At 44.6% G+C, this 14826-nt stretch overlaps 1 non-coding gene across 1 annotated transcript; it reads left to right on the plus strand.

The window, feature by feature from the left end:
- The first annotated feature begins 3759 nt into the window (after positions 1–3759).
- On the plus strand, positions 3760–3865 carry LOC124778176. Its single transcript, XR_007015881.1, has one exon. It is a non-coding gene; the product is annotated as a U6 spliceosomal RNA (small nuclear RNA).
- Positions 3866–14826: the final 10961 nt, after the last annotated feature.

Consider the following 14826-nt stretch of genomic DNA (forward strand, 5'->3'; position numbering starts at 1 on the left):
GCAATTTGAAGAGATAAATGTTGTACACAAATTATCTGTCTGTTATCAATTCCATTAAGCACATTCACCATATTAAGTAACGCCACTAATATATGCATTGCTGTTCACGCTGATATTCTGGGTAAGGGCTGCACGAAGCCTATACATTCGCTACACGACTTCAAAACACGGAAACAAACTGACGAAGTGGGAGCAGAGTCACTCATGTTGACGGCTGGCGAGCACTCAAAAGCTTTTGTGTACCTACCATCGCAGAAGTGCTGATGAAAGACCATATAAGAGGCGACAAGAAAGGTACCGTCTATTCCAAAGGAAGCCGTGACACTGGATAATTCAGTATTTTTCTCGAGTGGCGACGCATTTCTCTGCATGGTAAATACCGATTATCAGAAATATGCACCTCGTGGAATATCCCTTGAATAAGCCTCATCTGATACTTAGCGGGAAATTTCAGACATTTATTTATTAGTTGACTCTATTATGATGATGTGCGTACACATTCGTGGATAACTGAGTTAAAGTGATGTTCCTGTTGGATACGACATTTCGGCGTCTCACGTGACTTCGATGTCGACATGTTCTGTTCTGGCCGTCGGCATGACAGTCAGTGCAGAATGGATGAGATGCGCAAAAGCAGCGTGTTTCATCGCGACCATACCGTGGGTGCCGGACACTAGGATACTAGATCTCAGAAGTCGAGCACGCTCTGGCATTATCTTATACCACTATATGAAGGATGTACCTCATTTCGGGGAAAATGTCTGTCGCTAGAGTCAGCCGATGTTAGTGCAGCAGCTTGATGGTCCCATCGTTTATGACAGCGGAAATTAGTAGCTCGTAGATGGGTCTCAAAGCAGAGATTTGGTTCCAGCTTCAATCTCTCTCTGACTGATCGCCGGCGATTGAGCGGGCATGACTAAAGATTCCTGCTCAACCCTTTCAATATCTTGTGCAGTTCAGTGAGCGACACGTCACCACTGTCATCAGAAACGAAAGTTGTTCTCCACGATGGCCGGCCGCTGTGACCGAGCAGTTCTAGGCCCTTCAGTCCGGAACCGCGCTGCTGTTACGGTCATGGATGCGTGTGATGTCCTTGGGTTAGTTAGGTTTAAGTAGTTCTAAGTCTAGGGACTAACGACCTCGGATGATAAGTCGCATAGTGCTCAGAGCCATTTGAACCATTTCCACGATGCGGAAAGTGTTTCCAACGACTGTGTAGTTACGACTATATATACACTCCTGGAAATTGAAATAAGAACACCGTGAATTCATTGTCCCAGGAAGGGGAAACTTTATTGACACATTCCTGGGGTCAGATACATCACATGATCACACTGACAGAACCACAGGCACATAGACACAGGCAACAGAGCATGCACAATGTCGGCACTAGTACAGTGTATATCCACCTTTCGCAGCAATGCAGGCTGCTATTCTCCCATGGAGACGATCGTAGAGATGCTGGATGTAGTCCTGTGGAACGGCTTGCCATGCCATTTCCACCTGGCGCCTCAGTTGGACCAGCGTTCGTGCTGGACGTGCAGACCGCGTGAGACGACGCTTCATCCAGTCCCAAACATGCTCAATGGGGGACAGATCCGGAGATCTTGCTGGCCAGGGTAGTTGACTTACACCCTCTAGAGCACGTTGGGTGGCACGGGATACATGCGGACGTGCATTGTCCTGTTGGAACAGCAAGTTCCCTTGCCGGTCTAGGAATGGTAGAATGATGGGTTCGATGATGGTTTGGATGTACCGTGCACTATTCAGTGTCCCCTCGACTATCACCAGTGGTGTACGGCCAGTGTAGGAGATCGCTCCCCACACCATGATGCCGGGTGTTGGCCCTGTGTGCCTCGGTCGTATGCAGTCTTGATTGTGGCGCTCACCTGCACGGCGCCAAACACGCATACGACCATCATTGGCACCAAGGCAGAAGCGACTCTCATCGCTGAAGACGACACGTCTCCATTCGTCCCTCCATTCACGCCTGTCGCGACACCACTGGAGGCGGTCTGCACGATGTTGGGGCGTGAGCGGAAGACGGCCTAACGGTGTGCGGGACCGTAACCCAGCTTCATGGAGACGGTTGCGAATGGTCCTCGCCGATACCCCAGGAGCAACAGTGTCCCTAATTTGCTGGGAAGTGGCGGTGCGGTCCCCTACGACACTGCGTAGGATCCTACGGTCTTGGCGTGCATCCGTGCGTCACTGCGGTCCGGTCCCAGGTCGACGGGCACGTGCACCTTCCGCCGACCACTGGCGACAACATCGATGTACTGTGGAGACCTCACGCCCCACGTGTTGAGCAATTCGGCGGTGCGTCCACCCGGCCTCCCGCATGCCCACTATACGCCCTCGCTCAAAGTCCGTCAACTGCACATACGGTTGACGTCCACGCTGTCGCGGCATGCTACCAGTGTTAAAGACTGCGATGGAGCTCCGTATGCCACGGCAAACTGACTGACACTGTCGGCGGCGGTGCACAAATGCTGCGCAGCTAGCGCCATTCGACGGCCAACACCGCGGTTCCTGGTGTGTCCGCTGTGCCGTGCGTGTGATCATTGCTTGTACAGCCCTCTCGCAGTGTCCGGAGCAAGTATGGTGGGTCTGACACACCGGTGTCAATGTGTTCTTTTTTCCATTTCCAGGAGTGTATTTAGGCGTCATAATTCCGTAACTAACATTATTTGACCACTGTTCTCCAAACACCCCACTAAACACACTCTGTCTGACATTATACCATCTCCGCCAGGCTGTATGAGTTCGGGTACAAAGCATGAGCAGGTGTGTTTTCTAGGTCAACTGAGTGTCAACAGCGAGTGAGGATATGTACGTGTTTACAAGCTTGGGTGTTCCGTCACAGTGTTTTCTCAAGAGCTGCATGTACAAGTACCCTGTTACGTTGTCAGTTACATATTCCATAGATATTTGAACGATTCCTTCATCCAAATCATGTACACTCTTTTTGAGTTCGTTGTGATGTCGAAATCTGAGGGAACCACTAAATCCAATCATATCCCTGTTATGCCTAACAGATTAATCGATAAGAGCAGCCGAACCCTAAAGTGTTTATCCAGTAGGCAGATACCTTTGCAAGCTACTTTGAGACTTGCGTTGCGGCTCAGGTACACAGGTTACTGGCGGAAAGATCCTTCGAGAGCCGATGTGACTAAAGATTTTTCTATCGCGCTATTGCCAATAAGCCACTAATTGCTGGAATATATGCACGATTTCGCTTAGAGTAGTGCAAACAACGCCCTCATTGCTCTGTGAAATAACGGAAATTTTTTTAAGATCAGTCACGATACATCACGTGGCATTCACATTGGCGTATGTGAATCTGACGAGCACGTAGTGATCAATAAATATCAGATTACTTTGTGGCGAAGTGATAGTCGAAAGAGATGGTGTGATTATCTGAAGCTGTTATATCCGATTTGGTTGATGACAGAATAAACGCAGGAGCTTACAAAAACTTTTGAGGTCATAATATCTACATCAGTATCTATATCTATACTTTGCACATCACTGTGAATAGGATCATAGAGGGTACGTCCAACTGTTTTACTTATTAGGGCTTTTTTGTGTTCCATTGGCGTAAGCGGCATCTATCAAAACGTTCTCGGTTCTGGGTTCTGCGTTCGAATCCTGCCGCTGCTTAAATCTGGAGCGCCCTGCTAGCTCAGTTGGTAGAGCATGAGACTCTTAATCTCAGGATCGAGTGTTAGAGCCTCACCTTGGGCGGGTGTTTTTACTGTACTGACTGTGGCGGAACATTTAGTAAAATTGAAACGATATTGAGGAAGTTAGGACGATCTTGCGCAAGGATGACACACAAAATCGTGAAGTGTTCCAGATCGGCCAGCACAATAGTTTAGCGTGTTCGGCCAGAGGGCTGGCTGCACCTGTAATAAAAGGAACAGTGAAGTATTCGACGATGAACTTGAAGGGATGTTCTGTGACCTATGTCCAGACCAAATGACGTGAACAAAAAGAAAATTCGTATGTTTCCTGCTATTGTAAATAATTCACCTTTACTGTACTAGGACAAAGATGAACGAGCGCACTGCATGAATAGTGAACAAGATCCTGACTCTGTATTTAGTCTCGTCTATGGTTGACTTGCTAATCAGTCAGTTCTGCAGCGCTGGGGTATTCTTATTTGGGGCACAGTAGCGTGCAATTGAGTTTGAGTTTTTCAGAGAATGAAATCTGTTATTATGAATCTGGGAAAAGCTATCTGGAATACGTTAGTTTGGAGATGGAAATTAATTTAATACTTTCTTGTTCTTTAAATTAATGGAGAAGATTTTAGAGTAATCTTAAAGGTATGTTTGTAATTTCTTTGTAATGAGGCGGTTTTGAAATTGTTAGTCTTTTTATGTTGTGAAGTATGTTTGTCAATAATCAGAATCATATTTCTCAAAAATGATTTTTTAAAAAGTAAAACTCACCTCTATTTATTCATAGTAATGTTTTAAATATTCTGTCGTATGTGCATTGCACCTTATGCCACACAAAGCAACAGTTGTTTCTGACAATAAAAACAGTGTATAGTAGACTATTTATCTTTAGCTGCTGCATCTGCTGATTTGTATTTGCTTTCTAGTACGTCAGTATATCAGACAAAAAACAGCATGCTGAGCAAGAGATAAGTCACTCTTATTTCAGGGCAGACCTCATCTTGCAGTCTTGAGCCAACAGTGTGTAGTCTGGATTGTCAGGTGTCGTGATAGCAAGCAGATTAATTTTCAGTGAACAACGTTGGTAATTTCAAACAGCTATTTTCTTACGAGTGGAGCAGTGATTTATTTTTGTCGATATTCCAAGTCTAACATTGCACTTCATATCACTCAACATTCTTAGTGTACTTCTATATTGAGTTTTAATTATAGATTTTTCATTGAGCGCACAATTAGTTCCCTTTAGTATTTAATTTGGCTCATTTCCTTTATTTCAAATTTTTCATTTCATGAAGTTTAAAGTTTTATTTCTCGACACTGTTCACATGCGAAACAGAGGGCCAACCAACAGTCATTATTGCTCAGCAGCTGAACACGATATTTAAAGTACACGTTACACGAGGTGAAAGCTATATATATTCAGTTTCTTGTATACTGACAATTTTTTTGTAGAAAGCTTACAGCGTCGCTACCTCTAGACTGCAGGGTCCCGGTTCGATTCCCAGCCGGGCCGCAGATTTTCAACGGTCAGGGACTAGGTGTTTGCCCTGTCTTCATCATTTAATTTCATGCAATGTGCTTGACGAGGACACACAAGTTGCCGAAGTGCCATCAAAACAGAAAGACTTACACCAGGTCGCCGAACAATCCCAGATGGGGTCTCCCGGCCAATAATGACATACGGGCATTCAATTTATTTTCTTTCTTTGCGTATGGAGCGCGGGAAGCATGACTGCTCATGTACCTCTGTGCGTGCTGTAACCAGTCCAATCTCGCGGTTCCAACTGTATGGGGGTGGCAATATATTCCTAGATTCCTAACTTAATACTGCATCTTGAAACTTTTCAAGTGGACTTCCCATGGATAGTTGTCGGCCATCTCCAAGCACCGTCAATGAAGGCTTTTGCACCATCTCAGTCAAGCCATCCCGTGGGTCAAACAAATCTGTGATCATACGTGCTGTCCTTCCTTTTATATGTTCAGTGTCCTTGATAGTTATGTTTGGTATGGGTCCCACAGTCTTGAATAATACTCTAACACGGGCAACATTAATATTTTGTAAAGAACATGCTTTACCTTCGACAGAGCGTATGTGATCATTCCATTTCATACAGGATTGTCCAAGAAGATGTTACAAGTTATACGGCATTGAATTTTATTATTTTATTTTATTATTTTATTCCTGCTTTAGTTGATTAAAAAAACGCTATGTACACTAGACCAAATGAAGCAAATGCACTTCTTCGACCAATACTTCTTTGTTCTAAATGAGTGTGCAGTCTTCTTACAATAAAGGCCATAGCTCGTTCATACATTTCCATAGATATAGAACAGACAACTTGTGTTTTGCGTTGTTTAAGGTCATTAATGTCAGTAGATCTTCTGCACACATGCGTTCTTTCACCATTCCCCGCAGCCAGAAATCACATGTATTAATCTCCCATTAAAATCTGGTCATTAAAAAAGGTATGGACACGTACTCCAGACTTCAAAATACCGCACCATAGGTTAATTTTCGGTGAGGATCGAGTGTATTCTCTTAGTTTATGTGGATAGTCTGCACTCCAAATAACGTAGTTGTGTTTATTCAAGTTGCTGCTGACATGAAATGCGGCTTCATCAGACATAAAGATTAGCATCCATGTGCGTTATTTCTAATAACACTTCTGCAGCTCGTGCACAAGCAATTTTACCAGCGACAGACAGGGCCTGTATCATCTGACTGTGGTACGGCTACATTCCCATATCGAGATGGACAATTCTTAAGACTAGATTTTGAGCATGGCTGCGCCTCAGCAATTGTGCGTCCAACAGCTTCAATGGATTAGAAATAATAGTAGCCAAGTGCAAAATACTCGTTTATTAGACCTTGTCCATGGTTTCGAAGGTTTTAAAATCGTCTGCCTCAGAATATATTGTACCTATTAACAAGACTACGACATTGTTCCACACACAAAGATAGTAACTTTAAGCAAAATCATAGGAAATGTCTACCAAAAAATATGTTTTTAGTGAAGCATACTCACGTAAAATCACATTATCTGTAGCCAGCGTGGGTTTCGTTGACTCTGCGTAGTACATGTCATCCACTTATTCACCATTTGAAATACATCATACAAAAGTAGTGACCGTCTTTTGTACGGCTGTGTCTTAAAACTTTTTAAAATATCACATATATGAAGCTGGACAGAACAACATACAGTATGCCACTTGAAATATTTGTAGGAAACTGACATTTATGTATAAAACGTGGTATCGGGTCTTATACAGCGTAAATATGTGACATACTAGTGATATGCGCCGACTGGCTGAAGAGTAATGGCAGTATTCTTAAGTCTTCTCTGGTAAGTGGCACTCCTACGCATTCTATATGCTTCAATGAGCAGCGTGTGTGATTTCACTAGTATATTTTATTCACAGAATTACCATATTAACTAAACAGTTAGGAGCGAGAAGAGAGGGGTAAAAAGTGTGTCATTAAAGTCATACGGCTTATAAAAAGCTCGCATACGCAGGCAAACAGAGCAGACTCTTCACAAAATGTGCAAACCGCACGAGAAGCACTTATACGTGAACACGCAACCATAACAAAACCTCTAGTGTTGGGCTTCTTATACAGCGATAGTGTTCCTCGAAGTGGTCTTGTCTTGATACTCATGCTTGTTACGGTTGCGTTTTGTTGTTTTTGTTTTTGTGTGGTGGTGGTGCTGAAGTCTGATCAACTTCGTTGATTTTTACTTCTGTAGGGAATGGAAAGGGTAAAAATTTTCTCTTTATTTATTTATTCTTCTTTCAGCTTTAGTTTGGGCACATAGAAGGGTCCTTTAACTCGCTGCTTTTGGTGTGTGTTTGAAAACATGTGTGTAGAAGTGCTAAAGGACTTTATGTCCTTAAATTATGGAGAATTACGTAGGGATATCATTTACGGAGGCTCAAATACTATCGCCTTCGGTACTTTATATTTGTGGTTGCGTAAGGGTTCTACCGTACCTACTGTGGTGAGTTGTGGTGTACTGTCACGCATCATGTCCTACTTCTGAAATAAGGTTCGTGCCTTCTCCTTGACTTTGTGTGAGAGGTAAGATTCACTTAAGGCTCGATGAATATCATGATTCCGGATCCACCATTGGGCTCCAGTGATCCATCGTAGGCATCTGCTTTGTACAACCTGTAACTTCTTGTAGTTAATGGCACACGTAGTACTCCAAGAGGTCGATCCATAAAAAATAGATGGTTCGACTGTGGCGTGGTACAACTGGAGTTTCGTGCGTTGGCTGAGTTACGAGCTCTTCAGAAATGGGAGGAGAGCTCCCAGCATTTTGAGGCCAGACGTCTTCTGTTCCATATTGTGATGACTATACAGCAGTTTGGCGTCCAGATGCACTCCAAGGTATTTTACAGTTGTTGCCCAGGGGAGTGGCTGGTCTGACATCCGTAGGCGTTCATTGATGATGGGTCTCCGACGTGTGAAGACAATAACTTTGGTTTTTTCTGCATTGTGAAAGAAGCGGCGACAGTTTCTGCGCAACCCACCCATCATTTTGCACGACAATGCTGTGGCTGCTCTGTTCGGTCGATGGGACTGGGAAGTACTGTGCCATCCACCATACTGCCCGGTCTTAATTCCTTGCGACTTTGATTTGATTCCGAAGATGAAGGAACCGCTTCGTGGCATTCGCTTCAGAACTGTTCCAGAGATTCGACAGGCTATAGACCGCTCCATTCGCACCGTCAATAGAACAGGCTCTGCTAACGGTATACTACGCCTTCCACATCGCTGGCAACGGGTTCTACACAACGCTGGTGACTACTTTGAGGACAGCAACAGGTGCAAAATGTATCTCTTCTGTATCGGTTGTGAATAAATAGTTGCCACTAATTAAGTTCCAACCCTCGTAGTAATACCCACATACCAAGAACTTGAACGTGGTGTTTCATGGCAAGCCAGATGGACTTGCGGAACAGTAATAATAAGGCTCCAATCTGAGCTCAATGAACAGGTTTACATAATAAAGAGTGTCGGTTACGTCTCAAACCAATTCGCCCAAAACTTCAACAAAAATTATTCAACGTTATTCAGGAATAACCGTGACGGATTTCACCCTCAGTGCATAGAATATCAGTGAACAGCAAAAGTAAGTAATATGCGGCTAGAACAAACAAGAATGGTCGTATGCGGACTTAGCTACTCAGTGTATTAAGCTTCCTAGGTTGCAAAAATACACGCGCTGCATAAATAGTATTTGTGTCACTCAAGAAGTATACATTTAAATGGAGCCCCAGTGTAATATTTTAGGAGTAGGAAAAACCCTAATTATAATCCCTATGTACCCTGTCTGGTCATCGATAACGGTAAGACTGCTTTGCTCCTGAATTACATTATCAATGAATTGCTGAAGGACACTTTGAAGATTAATTGGGAAAATCTTAAGCGAAAAATGTGTCTAACAAACACTTGTCAGACTGATTCTTGAATACTGTTCATCTCTCTGAGACCCCTATCAGGTTGAATTAATAGAAGAAGCAGAGAAGACCGAACTAAGAGAGATCCGTTTCGTCGTGGGATCGTTTAGTCGGCGCCAGAGCATTACGGAGACACTCGGAAGATGCGAGGAGAGGTGTGTTGTGCATCACGGAGGGATTTACGACAGCATTTCCGAGAGAGTATGTTCCGGGAATAATCGGGCAACATATTGTCACCCGTCCCCTTCCGACATACGCCTCGCAAAGTGACCACAAGTTGGAGATAATACAGCTTACCGATAATTATTCTTCCCACGCGCCATTCGTGAGAAAGGGGGAGAAAATAGTGGTACCAACAGTATCCTCCACCACGCACTGTAAGGTGGCCTGAGAAATGGAGATATACTTGTAGATACAAAAGAACCATCTTCAGCCTTGTAGCAATTTTCCAGTCCGAACGCAGACTGACCACGACATTCAGGTGACATATCCACCTCCGGTTTTGTAACATTTCCTCTCTAAAAACGTAAAAATTTTCTGACATGTATACACAACAATAGCGCAATTAAAGAACTTTTAGAGTCAATGGCGACTATGAGGTCATTTATTCGTCAACCCCAACACAAGAATCGTCTCATATCTGTTACATCGTGTTCAGATCAGACAAATGTAGTGCCTATGACATCAATGTGAGTTCACTACAATGATCCTCAAACCACTGTTGCACGATTCTGTCCTTTTTCACAGACAATTATCCTGCTGGAAGATTTCGTTGAAGTCGGGGAAGCCATCAAGCACGAAGGGATGCAGGTGATACGCAGTAATGTCCACTTAGCCCACAGCTGTCATGGTAACTTCGATTACGAGCACAAGTCCAGTGGAAGCTCACGTGAATCACCCCCAAAGCATAATACAAGTCACCACGGCCCTACGTTCGTGGCACGGTGAATGTTTCAAGCCGGCCGCAGTGGCCGAGCGGTTCAAGGCGCTTCAGTCTGGAACCGCGCGACCGCTACGGTCGCAGGTTCGAATCCTGCCTCGGGCATGGATGTGTGTGATGTCCTTAGGTTAGTTAGGTTTAAGTGGTTCTAAGTTCTAGGGAACTGATGACCTCAGATGTTAAGTCCCATAGGGCTCAGAGCCATTTGAAACATTTGAATGTTTCAAGGAGCTGCTCGCCTGGATGACAGCGTATCCGGGCATCACCATCGACCTGGTGTAAAAAAACGCGATTCATCTGAACAAACGACTCGTTTCCATTGATGCTGGGTTTAACATCGATGATGCCGTGCTCACTGCAGTCGTAACTGGCTAAGACGTTGAGTCAACATGGGAACACGTAAGTGTTATCCCCCGTGGAAGACTTACATTCAACAATGTGCTCTGAAAATGTGCTCCGAAATTTTAGTCTTTGCACGAGCATTGTACTTTGACGTCGGATGTGCCACAGGTCGCCACCTATCTGGCTTTACACAGCTGACAAGTCACCGACGTCCACGTTCTGTGACGAGGCATGTAGGTGCAACACCTTGTCCTCTTCTCATGGTTTCATCGTCCTTCGACCACGTTCGATGCCTGCTCACGGTAGTAGCACGCGAATTGTCGACCAGCTTCCCTGTTTTCGAGATGCTCGTTTCCAAGTACCAGGCCATAACAATCTGCTCTTTGTCAAAGTAGCGTAAGTAAGTGCATTTCCATTTTTGTGCCCAGTATCGTCTATAGTATGATTCCCTATTCGTTTACGTTATATTTATATACTTTCCTTACCACCTCACGTAGCCGCAACGCCACCAGACAGCGCGCGGCGTTCAGTGTTGCATTGGGCAGTGGCCATAACCTTCTCCCCCATCGATGTATCTTCCATCTACACTACTGGCCATTAAAATTGCTACACCACGAAGATGACGTGCTACAGACGCGAAATTTAACCGACAGGAAGATGTTGCTGTGATTTGCAAATGATTAGCTTATCAGAGCATTCACACAAGGTTGGCGCCGGTGGCGACACCTACAACGTGCTGACAGACGAAAGTTTCCAACCGATTTCTCATACACAAACAGCAGTTGACCGGCGTTGCTCGGTGAAACGTTGTTGTGATGCCTAGTGTAAGAAGGAGAAATGCGTACCATCACGTTTCCGACTTTGATAAAGGTCGCATTGTAGCCTATTGCGATTGCCGTTTATCATATCGCGACATTGCTGCTCGCAATGGTCGAGATCCAATGACTGTTAGCAGAATACGGAAGCGGTGGATTCAGGAGGGTAATACGGAACGCCGTGCTGGATCCCAACGGTCTCGTATCACTAGCAGTCGAGATGATAAGCATCTTATCCGCATGGCTGTAACGGATCGTGCAGCCACGTCTCGATCCCTGAGTCAACAGATGGGGACGTTTGCAAGACAACAACCATTTACACGAACAGTTCGACGACGTTTGCAATAGCATGGACTATCAGTTCGGAGACCGTGGCTGCGGTTACCCTTGACGCTGCATCACAGACAGGAGCGCCTGCGATGGTGTAAATGACGAACCTGGCTGCAGGAATGGCAAAACGTCATTTTTTCGGATGAATCCAGGTTCTGTTTACAGCATCATGATGGTCGCATCTGAGTTTGGCGACATGGCGGTGAACGCAAATTGGAAGTGTGTATTCGTCATCGCCATACTGGCGTATCACCCGGCGTGATGATATGGGGTGCCATTGGTTACACGTCTCGGTCACCTCTTGTTCGCATTGACGGCACTTTGAACAGTGGACGTTACATTTCAGATGTGTTACGACCCGTGGCTCTATCCTTCATTTGATCCATGCGAAACCCTACATTTCAGCAGGATAATGCTCGACCGCATGTTGCAGGTCCTGTACGGGCCTTTCTGGATACAGAAAATGTTCGGCTGCTGCCCTGGCCAACACATTCTCCAGATCTCTCACCAATTGAAAACGTCTGGTCAATGGTGGCCGAGCAACTGGCTCGTCACAATACGCCAGTTGCTACTCTTGATGAACTGTGGTATCGTGTTGAAGCTGCATGGGCAGCTGTACCTGTAAACTCCATCCAAGCTCTGACCCAATGCCCAGGCGTGTCAAGGCCGTTATTACGGCCAGAGGTGGTTGTTATGGGTACTGATTTCTCAGGATCTATGTACCCAAATTGCGTGAAAATGTTATCACATGTCAGTTCTAGTATAATATATTTGCCCAATGAATACCCATTTATCATCTGCATTTCTTCTTGGTGTAGCAATTTTAATGGCCACTAGTGTATCTTCGCGCCCTGGAGATAATAATGGTACGGAAACCAAGACTTCCACCAATACTGTTTCCTGTCAACACGTGGGTCCGCTACCACCATGATGGGATGTTTTCCTCACAAATGTTGGCTTTTTAAGAACTACGTGTTCTCTAGATGGGAGTGAACCATTCGGTACACTCCGTCCGAACAGACCTCGGAAGGTCCGACGGAACCGACCGACAACCGTGTCATGCTCAGCCGACAGGAACCACTGGACGCTGATTTAGGATCAGCACACCTCTCTTCCGGTCATTGTTAGTTTTCGTGACCAGAGGGCTGAGTGCATCGCACTTGCCAACGGCGGTCGGTAGACCGACATGTCACCCATCCAAGTGCTACCCAAGCCAGATAGCGCTTAACTTCGGTTATCTAACGGGAATCGGTGTTACCAGGCCGGGAAGGCTGTTGGCATCCTTTTGGCGCGCTCAACACTAAATGAAAATAATTAAATCACCTGAAAGTAAATGAATGGATCAGTGTAGAATGAATTCAGTAACGACGCACTCACACGAAATTATATCAGTGTAAACTGTTCAGACATTCCGAATCCGCATTGTATCGAATATGTAGATAGTAACAATTAAATATTTTTATGAGATCGCGAGTCGAAACCGTATTTCTCGTTACTGTGAACAGTCACCATAACCATCAGGCCATAACCACCAGGCTGTCTAAACACACCTGCAGGTCTGATTCAAACTTCCTTTGTCAATGATGTGTTTTCACCTACGATATCCGAGCACTACAACCAGTGGTCCCCCCTACGGGGAAGGTGCCACCACATATTTGTTACATTACAGGTCCATGATATGTGAGTAATTTACACTGACATCATTTCACATCATTAAGTCTTTGTTGATTCTATTCGTGTCGATACTCTCATTTCATTTCAGTGCATTTAATTTGTGAGGAATTTGACAGAGCACTGAAATACCTAAGTCGAAACAAGGCCCCGGCGGTAGACAACATTCCATTAGAACTACTGATAGCCTTGGGAGAGACAGCCCTGACAAAACTCCACCATCTGGTGAGCAAGATGTATGAGACAGGCGAAATACCCTCAGACTTCAAGGAGAATATAATAATTCCAATCCCAAAGAAATCATGTGTTGACAGGTGTGTACTGAACTATCAGCTTAATAAGTCAGGGCTGCAAAATACTGACACGATTTCTTTACAGACGAATGGAAAAACTGGTAGAAGACGACCTTGGGGAAGATCAGTTCGGATTCCGTAGAAATGTTGGAACTCGTGGGGCATTACTGACCCTACGAATTATCTTAGAAGATAGGTTAAGGATTGGCAAACCTATGTTTCTAGCATTTGTAAACTTAGAGAAAGCTTTTGACAATGTTGAGTACTCTCTTTTAAGTTCTGAAGGTGGCAGGGGTGAAATACAGGGAGCGAAAGGCTATTTACAATCTGTACAGAAACCAGATGGCAGTTATAAGGGTGGAGGGGCATGAAAGGGGAACAGTGGTTAAGAAGGAAGTGAGACAGGATTGTAGGCTATCCCCGATGTTACTCAATCTGTATACTGGGCAAGCAATAAAGGAAACAAAGGAAAAAATTAGAGTTGCAATTAAAATCATTGCCGATGACGTAATTCTGTCAGAGACAGCGAAGGACCTGGAAGAGCAGCTGGACGGAATGGACAGTGTCTTGAAAGGAGGATATAAAATGATAATAAACAAAAGCAAAACAGGGACAATGGAATATAGCCGAACTAAATCAGGTGATACTGAGGGAATTAGATTAGGAAGTGAGACGGTTGAAGTCGTAAATGACTTTTGCTATTTGGGGAGCAAAATAACTGATGATGGTCCAAGTAGAGAGGATATAAAATGTAGACTGGCAATGGCAAGGAAAGAGTTTCTGAAGAAGACAAAGTTGTTAACATCGAGTATAGATTTAAGTGTCAGGAAGTCGTTTCTGAAAGTATTTCTATGGAGGGTAGCTATGTATGGATGTGAAACATGGGCGATAAATAGTTTAGACAAAAGAGAATAGAAGCTTTCGAAATGTTGTGCTACACAAGAACGCTGAAGATTACATGGGTAGATCACATAACTAATGAGGAGGTACTGAAATGAATTGGGGAGAAGAGGAATTTGTGGCACAACTTGAGCAGAAGGAGGGATCGGTTGGTAGGACATGTTCTGGGGCATCAAGGGATCACCAAGTTAGTATTGGAGGGCAGCGTGGAGGGTAAAATCGTAGAGGGAGACCAAGAGTTGAATACACTTAGTAGATTCAGAAGCATGTAAGGTGCAGCAGTTACTTGTAAATGAAGAAGCTTGCACGTGATAGAGCAGCATGGAGAGGTGCTTCAAAACATTCTCTTGACCGAAGACCACAGCAACAACAACATATCTCTTCTG

The sequence above is a fragment of the Schistocerca piceifrons genome, chromosome 2, assembly GCF_021461385.2.
Source record: "Schistocerca piceifrons isolate TAMUIC-IGC-003096 chromosome 2, iqSchPice1.1, whole genome shotgun sequence".
Lineage (NCBI taxonomy): Eukaryota > Metazoa > Arthropoda > Insecta > Orthoptera > Acrididae > Schistocerca > Schistocerca piceifrons.